Here is a 12,265-nt window from a genome sequence, read left to right as displayed (position 1 = left end):
TTACATTATTTCAAAATTAAGGATAATTTTTGGCTTCAATATCTCGCAGAAAAGGATTTTCCCCTAGCGTAAGATACTTACGCAGTACTCGTTCCCTCTCTAGAGAGAACCGAGTACGTTTTTGTCACCACCGTCAGGTTTTCTGTCTGACGCTGTTGAAATATTTGAAAAATGTTTTATCACAGTGCTCAGGATTGTTATTTGTTGGACCAAATGGTTAAATAAAGTTGTTAAACAAGAAGGCGTTGACTTGAGTGGTATACATTTTGGAATTTTATGTTGTAATGAGGCCACTGTCACCACCGTCAGAGGGAGTTTTAATTTTTTTAAATAAATATGCATACAATATATTTTGCCAGTGCTAATGAGTTATTAAAGTAATAGTCTCTTTTAATACAAAAATATGTTTGTTAAATAAAAACATATTTTGTTTGATTTAAGCAAAAAGTAAACGTTGTAAAACGCTAAAAAGTAAAACGCCTATTTTGTGAAAAAATACAAAATTGGGAGGTGACACCAGTACATTGCTGAAAAGCTAAGATCTTGGTCTATAATAATATCCATTCAGATGGTGTAATTAAACATTTTTTTTTTTTGAAAAACCTGTTTTATCCAAATTCCCAAGAATCACTGTTTTTCAAATTCAAAAAGCTTAACTTTGAAAGAAGTTCATCCTTCAGTATTACCCTCACTCGATTAACATTTACATCGCGAAACAGTTATTAAATATGAATAGTTTAGCTGAAGGTAATTACAGTCGCACTTCTTTGATTTGATTGGCCATCGCGATGATGTTAACGACCCAGCTCGTTCTTGTTAAAAAATTACGATGTGTTTTTCACTGCTTACTATTCTTCAAGCAATTTGAAATAATTTCGGTTTGAATTTTTGTTTCTCGTTAGTTATGGTGTAGTATTGCGGCTCAACTCTTTATAAACATAGATATATATCCCCACGTCCCATTGACGTCATTCTTATTAGAATGTCCCCCCCCCCCCCACACACACACTTTAAAAGCAAGAGGACCCAAGTACTGGAGCTCCACCGGAAATACGTCACCTCCACCCTCAAACCAGAAATACGTCACCTCCACTAATTTTAATTTTTAATTTTTGATCAATTTATACAATTCAAATACAAACTTTAATGGCACATTTCAAAACATAACACATATTGCTAGTGTTGATACATCGATTTGAAAAAAACAACAACTTTATTTTATTTTTTATTGTAGCATATTAATTTAGCATCGCTACAATAGCGAGTTACAACGAGGTTATCATATCATAACCAAACTACTTGTAAAATTTCAATGGATGGAGAACATTATTTTACTGTGATATGTACATGCTGTTATTTTGTTTAAAATATTTAAAATACAAATTGTAATTAAGATGTTTAATAAAATAACTTCTCATTTAATGTCCAGTGATATTATAGATCTACTGTTTTATTTACTGTTTTTACTGATTTAAAGTCTTTTTTGCCTCTTTTAAGAATGTGTCCAAACCATTGAACTCGAAAGCTATTAAAACTTTTAAAATTCTTGAGTTAGTTGTACATCTTTGAGGTGTCTTTTTCTCTTCAATATGTGTAATATATTGTTGTTCTGTGAAGCTCATAACTGTATGTGATGCTGTCCTTTGTTTGTTATACTGCAATGGTTATTATTAATGATATAAATAAATGTATATATAATTTTATTTGGAAAAATACACATCATTATTTGAATTAAAAAATGGATACAAAATTATGTTCATTTAAAAAAGATAAATTATGGTATTATATCCCTAATATTATGTTTGAAAAAGTAGGTGGAATTGAATTTCTCCTTAATTGTAACTTTAATATTAGCAAGCTTCCCATAAAACTTTCCAATTTTCACAGACAGGCATTATTATCATGGATAATGATATACAAACATAATTTTTTCCCCCCTCACAAGTGCTTAATTTGGAATAATGAATACATTACACACCAAAATAAATCTCTTTTTTTTTAGTTAATTGGTTTAGAAAAAATGTTTGGTTGGTTTCACAACTGTTGAATTCTAATGGTCACGTGCTTACGTTTGCAGAGTTCTTAAAAAAAAAATCATATACCTGTAAAGGAGTATGTAATGGTAATTAATGCCATTCCCTCAGAACTTAGAAAATGATTAGTAAATGATATAGATAAAGATCCAAATGTTGATCTCTGTCTTACATTGAAAGGTATAAATATAAAATAAAAAAATGTAATAATAATTATCTTAGAAAGATTTGCCAAATTTTTATTGTTCATTTAGCCATTGGTTTATTGTGATTCATCATTATTGTAATATTTAATTGTGCAATAAAAAAAGATCTACTTTCTAAAATATATTTATATACACATATAATTTGCCACGGTAAACGTTTTAATGGTAAAATGTACAGAAAATGTAAATATTACGAACATGTATATGTAACTATAAATAATACAAAACGAAAGATTAAACAATAAGTTTTAAATATGCAATGTCTTAAAATTTTGCCCGGACCATCAAGGCGACCGCGTCATGCCCGGACCAATATCAAAGAGTATAGAATAAGTTCTTTGCTTCTTGTCAGTATAAGTTCTTTGCCAATATGGCGTAACATACGTCGGAAGTGGAGGTGACGTATTTCCGCTCTTGAGTGGAGCTCCCATAGATATATATACATAGATACCGCATTGGACCGCTCCAAGCACGTAGATGCGTCCGCCATTTTGGAACGGTCCACTTGACGTCATTCACCATACTGTAGGTTCGCAGACCAACGGTTGTGCAGGACTGTGGCTTTTCGAATTTTCAGTGATTACTATGAGATCTATGGGTGAATGACGTCAAGTAGACCGCAGTGAAATGGCGGATGGCTTACGTATAACGGCCCATAGAAACAGTCGCTAATGAGGCATCTATGTATATATATCTATGGGAGCTCCACTCGAATCCAGACCCTTCTCTTTAAAAGACGCGAGGAAATTCTTCGTTGGGAGATGAACCGAGGGATGGGGCGATAGACATGATATCCGAATCCGATTTTTTTTTTTGGAAGAAAGAGCCCATTTAAATGGAAGAACTTTTAAAACCTTTATTCCAAAGGGAAGAGGGCGAGTGGTGGGTACCCCCCGATGTGCCTCCACTTAAATATCGGGTCTTGTATTTGGACGATTGGCCTAGGAAGTGGCCTCGTAGAAGTCGGCTTCTCTCTGAAGAAACAGAAGTATGAAGGCAAATCAATGCCATTGATCAATAAGCCAGATACGCGAGGAAACGGGAACCCGCGAGCTCATTTCAAACCTTCGCGCCATCTTTCCCACACCCTCGCGCTCGATCTTCTTGCAATCAAGCTTTGAAGCTAGCTTCAGCAAGATGGATACTCGAAGAGAGGTATGCAGTGATGACACATTTTAATTTTTATTCTTAACATGTTGTGTTTAGTATCTTGCAAGTTTAGAAACTTAATAAAAGTTCAAAAGCCTTAAATTAAGAATTTTAAGCATCTTTTATAAATTTCCTTAGAAGAATGCATTGTGGGTGTGCATCTTGAGACAACACTGACATATTTTAAGACATGTCAGTGCAATATTCAGTTGAGACAGCTCAAATGTGCATTTTAGTCTGGGACTTAAGCTAATAAACTATAATGAAACTCTTTGCTAAAATAACATTTTTAGTAGAGAGCAGAACTTTTCAGTTCAGTTATCATCACAATACTGTTTTACTACTATATACATGCTGTTTACTTGATATTTTGTTCTCAAAATTAGGCCTAATAATGCTTTCTTTGTTCAGATGGGTAGGTTTAATGTACTGTGTATTGTGCCATCTGTTTTACATTTGTAAAGTCCTAATTACCATTGGCCTTATTAATATTGCTATGAGTAGTATATAGCCACAAAGGCTTCGGACATTTAGACCGTTTCGGATTATTTCTGCAGATAAAGGTCAGGTTCAGGGAGAGCAGGTCTCGGCAGGCAGCAGCAGACAGCATGCAACACCACTACAGGGTCGGGCTACCCCTGGCAACAGGGTGCAGTCTGCAGTGAGACCACAGGAGACCCTTAGTGTTGCTGCGTCAAGAAATTCAGTGGACCAGAGTATGGCAAGGTTTGCATCTCTCAAACAAGCCGATGTTATAGTTTACATTATAAGAAAGTAAAATACTTGTGCAAACTGACATTTGAAGTACGTGTCACCATAATACTGGTAGACAAAAATCAGCATAGTAGCACTGTAGCAGCATAGTCAAGTAGCATACCTTAGGCATAAGTCTAAAGAATAAATTCATGAACATTTAGAAGTTATTGTCTTGTAATGGGCAGTTTAGGTCAGCCCATTTTGATTATGCTTCAAGACTTAAGTATTATTGACATCAGACTGCCTTTTCTCTCAGAGCATTCCCTGGTCTGTTTAAGGCAAGAGAAGGCTTTATCCCAACTTCCAAAAAAAAAAAGGCCTGCCAGGTCAACGCCAGTCCAGTTTTTCCTGCTAAATAAAAGCGTTGAAAGGACTCCAAAAGCCTCTGAAGAGATGATCCTACTACAGGCTGGATTAGGACGGAGGACTGTTCTCATCCCTGAGGAAGCTGACCACTCTGAGGTTTGGCATTTCAAGTTTTCCATATTGTATAAAGACAGAGATACACCAGTGCTCCACACAGAGTTTCGATCTGGTCTGTCTGATCATCCAGTCTGCAAAGCTACAGTACTGCTAAATGTTTTTGTGTAAACTTGTGTGAAAATGCTGTAAAGTGAGGATGCTGTCAAAAATAATGTAATGAGTAGATTTTCTTTATCAATTAACTTCCATGACCTAAATGAAATCAACACTTGGTGTGAGCATCCTTTGTGTTTAAAACAGCTTTTGTCCTCGGTGCATTTAAGCAGAGTTTTTCAGTAGCTTGGCAGGTAGCTTTCTTGAAGTGTCTTGGAAATGTTGTTCTCCACAGTTCTTCTGAGTTTAGGTTCCGATTCTTCTTCGTCTCAGTTTGTTTTCTTTCCTCATGTCATTCCATGTGGAGCTCTGTGTGGAGCACTGGCTGTTGTCAGACTTAAATCTCACTGGATTATTACAATTAATGGCCAAATGAGTGTTTGGAAATGTAAACTGATATTTCCTCCTCACACAAAAGACTTAAAACCTTTTTTTTAGCTAGGGAAAATACTAGTGTTCTAATCATTTTGATAAGACTTGATTTATTTTTATGTAGCCAGTCTTGTTTGATGAAGTGCTTGAAGTGTGTGTTTAATTCCACCAGATATCTAAGCTATTGGTGGAGACCTATTCAAAAATGGAATGATTGGAAGGAGCCTGGATGCTCTATAAAGCTGTTGGTAAGTTAGTTTCGTTCATTTTTGAAGCTTCGTTGACATCTACTTTACACATCATTAGACTGTATTGTTACTTTAAATAGGATCCCTGTTTCAGTATTTTTGAGTCTGTCTTTGGTTATCTTGACTGTTCAGTGTTGGAGTGAAATGTTATTTCTTTGGCTAAAATTAAATAAATAAGCTGATATGGCTTTTGATCTTTTATACTCAGGTGGATCAGGTCAACGAAAGTTGAATGTCGTTGCACCAGAGGCAGAAGGCTACACAGGGTCCTACCTCATTAAAACAGTAGGAACAAAGGGCTGTCTATATATTATGCCAATACAGAACAGTGTGGACATCTCCCCTTTACCGTACTCGTCGAAAGAATTTGAAAAAATGCCGAAAGCTCGATGTGCAAAATGTCATACAGACATGCCTGTACAATTGACCATATGCACGGATTACTTCCTTGTTTAGTCAAGCCAGCTAAGTCATTTCCGGTCAACTGTATTCTGCCGTAATATGAGCGTACTTTGTTCATTTTCTCTACATAATCGAATCACAATCGATGAAAAGTGTTGTTTGTCTTAGAGGACCAAACGTCCATGTATACCGTTTCAAGAATGACAAATGCCAGTTTAAAAAAATTCGCGAGTAAATCGCGGTTAAATATGCGCGAGTCATTGCTATGATTGACAGTAATAACCGGACCAAACAGCTGGCAAACTGATGTCAAAAAAGAGCTTAAAAGATTCAGACTAAATTCAAATAACAAAACTACAGCAGTAACAAGTTTGTGTTGGTTAAATATAGGCTATTTGATAGATTTTACAGTTCAAGATAAAATTTAAAACATGTAGTTATTCAATTTAAGAAAATATTTTAAATTCCTATCGATTCATAATTAGTGCATTTATTAAAAATTATAGCCTACCATAAATATTCAACGTATTTGTAGTGAACTATAGCCTATATTAGTATTTACATAATTCACCCTTATAGGCTGTTTGTGTGTGAGCTTAATGACTTTCTGCACTTGCTATACTATAAAAGTAAAAGGTAAAAGTACTACAATTTATTATACTAGTATTTTATAATAAATCGAAAGCAAGACGTCTTGAAAAATATAGGGAGAGACAGCTGCATAATAAATAATCCTTTGCTGCCATCTATTGGTTATATGGGGTAATTCCATATTATTTTAGCCAAAAAATAGACGTTGTTTTCCGTGAAAAGTCATTTTTTCCGATGCCGTTTTTATGAATGAAAAACGAGTCCTTGAAATACGTTTTATTTCACAGCTGTAGAGTTAGAAAATAATAAAGGCTTCGAAATATTGCAAGATTTAAAAAATGTGTTCATGACTACACGAAGGCAAGTTAGTGATTATCAAGAATACGATTAAGATGTCCTAGAAGAGAAATATGATAGCTAGCTAACGTTAGCCTAAACAGCTTATGATAGTGTTTAGCTGTCAGCATTTAAATGTACAACTATGCATATAGGGTAAGTATGGGATTGCCAGGCTCCGCATTTAAATTGTTGTTAAATAGAATGAAACTGAATGTTCATGCCGCTAACATTGTTTATAATGTTGCAATTATAATTTTTCTCAGTTTCTGATAAGAACGAGGCTCTAGATCAGTCTCAAGAGTGTCCACCTAATATATAGCACATAAAATGAGCTTCAACGGAAGTTTACGAGCTGGCTTATCTTTATGCGGAAGTTCTAAAGAACGCTCCGTGCATAAGGTCAATTGCTGGCTATGCATGTCCAGAATTGTTAGACAGACATATGGATTAACACCAGTGATTGTGAATCAGTAAACTCTTTATTTATTTAGTTTAATGTTTTCATTTAGTAAATAAAACATTTAGCATTTACTTAGGTTACTTGGGTTACTCATCCGCAGTTGGGGGATGAGTTGGATTCTATGGATTCATCTTTGGCAGTGATGGATGTCAAGGTAAGATGAATGCATGCAGGACTATTTACCACATTCTTGGAGTCCCCCCCAAAAAAGCGGGAGGGGGTTTGAGTTGTTGGATTATTTCCAGTGTATTTGAAAATCACTGTAGAAGGAAAAATTATTACATTTAATTTTAATGTTATTTCACGAATGGTTATTAATGGTAGTTAATTGAAATTTCAGTACTTTTATTTAATAATAGTAATGATTTTAAGTTTGCTTGGGATCTTGTTTCTTGCTTTAAGGATTTTTTTAAACATATTTTTCTGCATCTGTAAGGTATCTTGTCCTGTGTGTTCAGCCATGTACCCAGAAGAAATATGCTAATTGTTTGAGATAGGAATTTTGGGTTTTCATGAGCTGTATCCCAAAATCATCCATTTTAAAACAATAAAAGGCTTGAACTACTTCAGTTGTGTTGTAATGAATCTAAAATATATGAAAGTCTAATGAACTTTTTCACAATATGCTAATTTTTTGAGAAGGACCTGTATATATACTTATTTATATATTTATTTATTTTTCCCACACTTCAGGAATTGTATACCGTATAATCGTGTATATTTTGGTAATATTCAAACAAACAAAATTACTCAAGTACTGTCTTCACTTTTGTTTTTAGATTGAGACAGCAGACACTACAGCATTGCTGGACATCTCTGAAAGAGTGGTAGCTTGTGGGTACACTGGACCACTAACATCTGACAGAAAGGAGGACCTTGTCAGGTATGTGTGACATTTGTAGTTCTTTTTAAATCTGGCTCTCTACTTCCTTTTCCTCTCAAATCTACTCATTAGGGTTTAGATTTTTTGAACACTTTAAGCAGACCCATTTCCCTTGCTTTTCCGATTGTTCTGGAAAGCATAACAATATCACTGAATTTCAGAAGTGCACCCTTCCCCCAGACCTGAAAGGTCACAATTTCTATAGTCAATGTAAATTAAACCAAAACTCTTCTTAACCTCTTCCTAACCCTAACTATATTGTAATTTCATAACTATATAATAACTTCTATTCCTCTTATTAACAAGGTATTTTCTATTGTAAACACTATTTACTTTATGTAGTGCTGTTGTCCTGCATTCAACTGTCCGAATCCTTCCAGTGCTGCAGCAGATGTGCAAAGGATTGGAACTCTATGGCCTTCATGAAATGATCAGCTTTTACTTTTGAAAAAGTAAGTATTGTTACTTGCATTTTTACATATGATTTTGAGTGGTGCATAATAAAAAGTTGTTCTTTTTGATTGGCAGCCTGATGCAGATTTCCTCACAACGGCCCTTACACCCATTTTAAGTGAGGTGGGCTCAGTCAAAAGACAGAGGGAGTTGCGAATTGTGAACTATTTACAAGACTTCATTCAGAGCCTTGAAGATGAAGGTAACATTGTTACTCCGAATTGTTGTAATTACATCAGTTTTAATGGGGTGCACTCAGCCAATACAGTGTTGGGTATTATGGATGTAACTAAAGATACACATAAAAGTGTGTTTACTAGGGCTGGGTGAAAAATATTGGTATTCCTAAATCCCAAGATTCGATAAGCCTAGCCTGTTTTTATTTAATGGATGGAACATTGTAGTGCACATCCCATCCAATAAAGCGCAGTAAGCTTTGTGCTTTGGTATTTTTAATACAGTGTTTTTCAACCCAGGTCCTGGGTGTTCTTTAATGTTGTATGTTTGAACAAATCTCTTAAGTTTTTATGACAGCCACTATTTATGTTCATATTTATATTTACAAAAAACTGAATTACTATGTAATTGTAACTTATAATAAAATCTTAAGTGTAATTTAAGCAGTTGTATCGCACAAATCAGTCAATTTTTACCCTCTATATTATAATGTAGTACCAACTGACTCTTGTGTATATTTTTCAGCATAGTCAAGATTTTTTTTTTTCTTGAAAATTTGGCATGTACTGTACCTGATATATATCCAAAACTTTGATTTTAATCTGTAATCGAATTGCAAGCTTGTGATTGAGAATCGGATCATGAAATTGGTCAACCCAGCCCTAGTGTTTACATTATTCATTTATAATACTTAACATTGTAGATTTGCTTTTAATTTAGTTTCTTGCAGAAGGAAGCAACAGCACAGAGAACAGAGGTGAGGACGACAATGAACAAGGGGATAAAATGGGGCACTACACCAGCGGAGATGAACAAGAAGAAAAAATCACTGTCAGCAGCTTCATGCAGTGGCTGACTGGTCAAGACCACGTTCCCATTTCATCCACGCAGAGAGAAAAATTCAAAATACACGTAGAATTCAATCACGACTGTCAGCTTCAGTACGGTCAACAGCGTTTGTGCTATCCTCTCGTAAACACATGCTCCTGTACCATCACCTTGCCCACCCAGCACTTGGGGAATTACAAAGAGTTTCTGTGCATTATGCGACAGGCTGTGAGTAAAAGTAAAGAATTTGGTCGATCATGAAATAAATTCTTAGTGTAGTGTTTACTTCATATACTGTTTAGTCTGAAATACTGTTATTAGTTTGAAAAAAAAAAAAAAAACAGGAATTTAACAGTTTTAATATGTATTCTGTAGTTCGTTTCTTTATTGTTCTTAATTCTTTGTTGACAGATTGTTACAAATTGTTTTCAATTCAGAAAGTACATGTGCTCACAAAGTATATTTGTATTCAACAAATTCCAGTGCACAATAAAATCTGTGTCTTTAAGCTTGCTTGGTGTTTTGTTTCTGTTCAATTAATATGATAGATTTGTTGAAACAAACTCCCGACAAAGCAAATACAGTTCTTTGACAGGGACATTAGCACCAGTTGAATTCAGCAGGTGTTCGAGGGCCCTCAATCTATCTGGACTCGGAGGGCATTCAAATTCTGGAACAACAACTCCCAAGAAGCTGCTGTGTCCCAATCCAGGTCTGGCTCTTCAATGTCCTGAAGGTATAGCAGTTAAATACATGGTTAAGTATCTAGAGTAATACCTTACCATAAATAGCAGTGTGCTGACAGGGAGTAAAGCAGTGGTACAATACCTCGTAACTCTCTAACTGGCCAGTATTTGTGTGTATCAGTCCCATCTGCCACAGCTGCTCTGGACTTCGATTGCCCTCTGAGGAGAGTGGATGATGTTTCCAGGCTTCTGTGAATGTGTCCAAATCTGCCTGAAGTCTTGGGAGGAAAGTGTAGTGCACACAGAAAAGTTCCTCAACCACCGACAAGTCAAGCAATCCTTCTGCCTCCAGCGAGTGCAGCATGTCCGAGTCTTTTTTTTTTTTTTGTTTGTTTCTTTTTAAAGTGTTAAAATAAATAAAACGGTGCATATAATACAGCTGAGATTAATTATTTTTAAATGTAAAATATTCTGTTACTTCAGCGACACTGAAAAGCTACCTACAGATGTTCTGGTCAAAAAAAAAATATCATAATTTGTTACATTTCCATCCAAGAATCTGACCATGGGATACATATAACATATTTCAGAATGGTTGTTTAAGAAAAAGCCATAAACATACTAAATCACTGCAAAAATATTTCGACAGGCAGTATAGGTTGCTGAAAATACAAGTTTTAAATAATTCTTTGATATTTTAGAAATTGCAGAAAATTGTACTTTACCTTTGATTATGGACACTTTTACCGGCTATGAAACTTCCACGGTCTGGTCTGCTCTTGATACCAGATGACTAGTAAACACTGAATAAAAATAAAAAATAAATGAAATGAAATAATAAAAAACAAGGTGTGACCTGTGTTTTTTCAGAAACAATAAGTGAAAACATACCTTCCTGGAATAACCATCCACACCACCAAATATTATGATGTTGTATCTATTCACAAGACAGAAAAACAAAAGACAAAAACTTTTTTTTCTGATTGTACAGTAATTTTCTTTTGCGCTACAATTCCTGTGGCCTTTTTCTGTTGATAGAAAAGAGTAGCAATTTACTTTAAAAAGTGTTACTTTTTCTATAAAAATGTTTAATATGAAGGTCCTCCAAAAGATGCCTTTTCAGGATTTGCTGCAGAATAGAGATCAACAAAATAACATAAGAATAACAAAATAATAACACCATAAGAACATCCACATCACGATGCTTATCAATATGAACAAATAACTTATTTTTCATCCAAAGATCCTTTGAACCAATTTGGGATTTACTATCATGTACACTTACAAAACAAAGACGAAGAGTGGGCATCTAGGGTTACTCCAGGTTATTATTCTTCATCCTTTTCTTCAGAAGCTGCAGCAAATCTCTGGTCTTCACCAGATGGCCCAGCCTCTTCCTCACAAGCGTGTAATGCCAATTCGATAGTCATAGGCTTCACTAAACGGATTTCAACGGTGTGGCTCTGGATCGTACGGGTTTTGGGCTCTTCAGTATGAAGGCAAATCTTCTTCTTCTTCTTCTGAAGCGTTTTATGGCGGTTGGCAAACCAACTGATAGGTGCTTTACCGCCACCAACTGGACTGGAGTGTGGAACAATAGATTGGCAGACAAACTACATATTTAAAAAAAAAAATATATATTCTCTCAAACAGACCCGTCTCTTTCAGGAATGTGATTAACTGTACAAATATTTTCTTAAGTGCTGCTCCGAGTATATTTTCCATTTGAAATTTGACTTTATATTTTCTACATGCATCTCTTAATATTTTCCTTTCATTTTCATATGCATGACATTCCACTATCACATGCTGTACAGATTCAAGTTGATTACAATATATACATAATTCATTTGTATGTTTACCTATTATATGGAGTCCTGTATGTCCTATTCTAATACGGGTTATGACCATTTCTTCCCTTCTGTTTCTACCCAAATCTCTTCCCCCTCCAACTATCTTTTGAATGTTATACAGATGTCTACCTGTGTCATTAATATTCCAATATTCCTGCCATTTGCTTTGTGTATGAACTTTAATTATTGCTTTAGCTTCAGCTTTACTTAATGCAATTTCCAAGTCTACTGTTTGTGATTTAAGAGACTGTTT

The 12,265-nt window shown here is 35.0% G+C and overlaps 1 long non-coding RNA gene across 1 annotated transcript; it reads right to left on the bottom strand.

The window, feature by feature from the left end:
* Positions 1–9,828: 9,828 nt before the first annotated feature.
* On the bottom strand, positions 9,829–11,656 carry LOC141338621 (uncharacterized). Its single transcript, XR_012355863.1, has 5 exons — positions 11,445–11,656; positions 11,051–11,096; positions 10,885–10,962; positions 10,302–10,437; positions 9,829–10,203 (listed from the first exon to the last, which is right to left on the bottom strand). It is a non-coding gene; the product is annotated as an uncharacterized lncRNA (long non-coding RNA).
* Positions 11,657–12,265: the final 609 nt, after the last annotated feature.

Source organism: Garra rufa, chromosome 7 (genome assembly GCF_049309525.1).
Source record: "Garra rufa chromosome 7, GarRuf1.0, whole genome shotgun sequence".
Lineage (NCBI taxonomy): Eukaryota > Metazoa > Chordata > Actinopteri > Cypriniformes > Cyprinidae > Garra > Garra rufa.
Note: the sequence above shows the minus strand (reverse complement) of the source record. Positions and strands in the feature narration are given on the sequence as shown.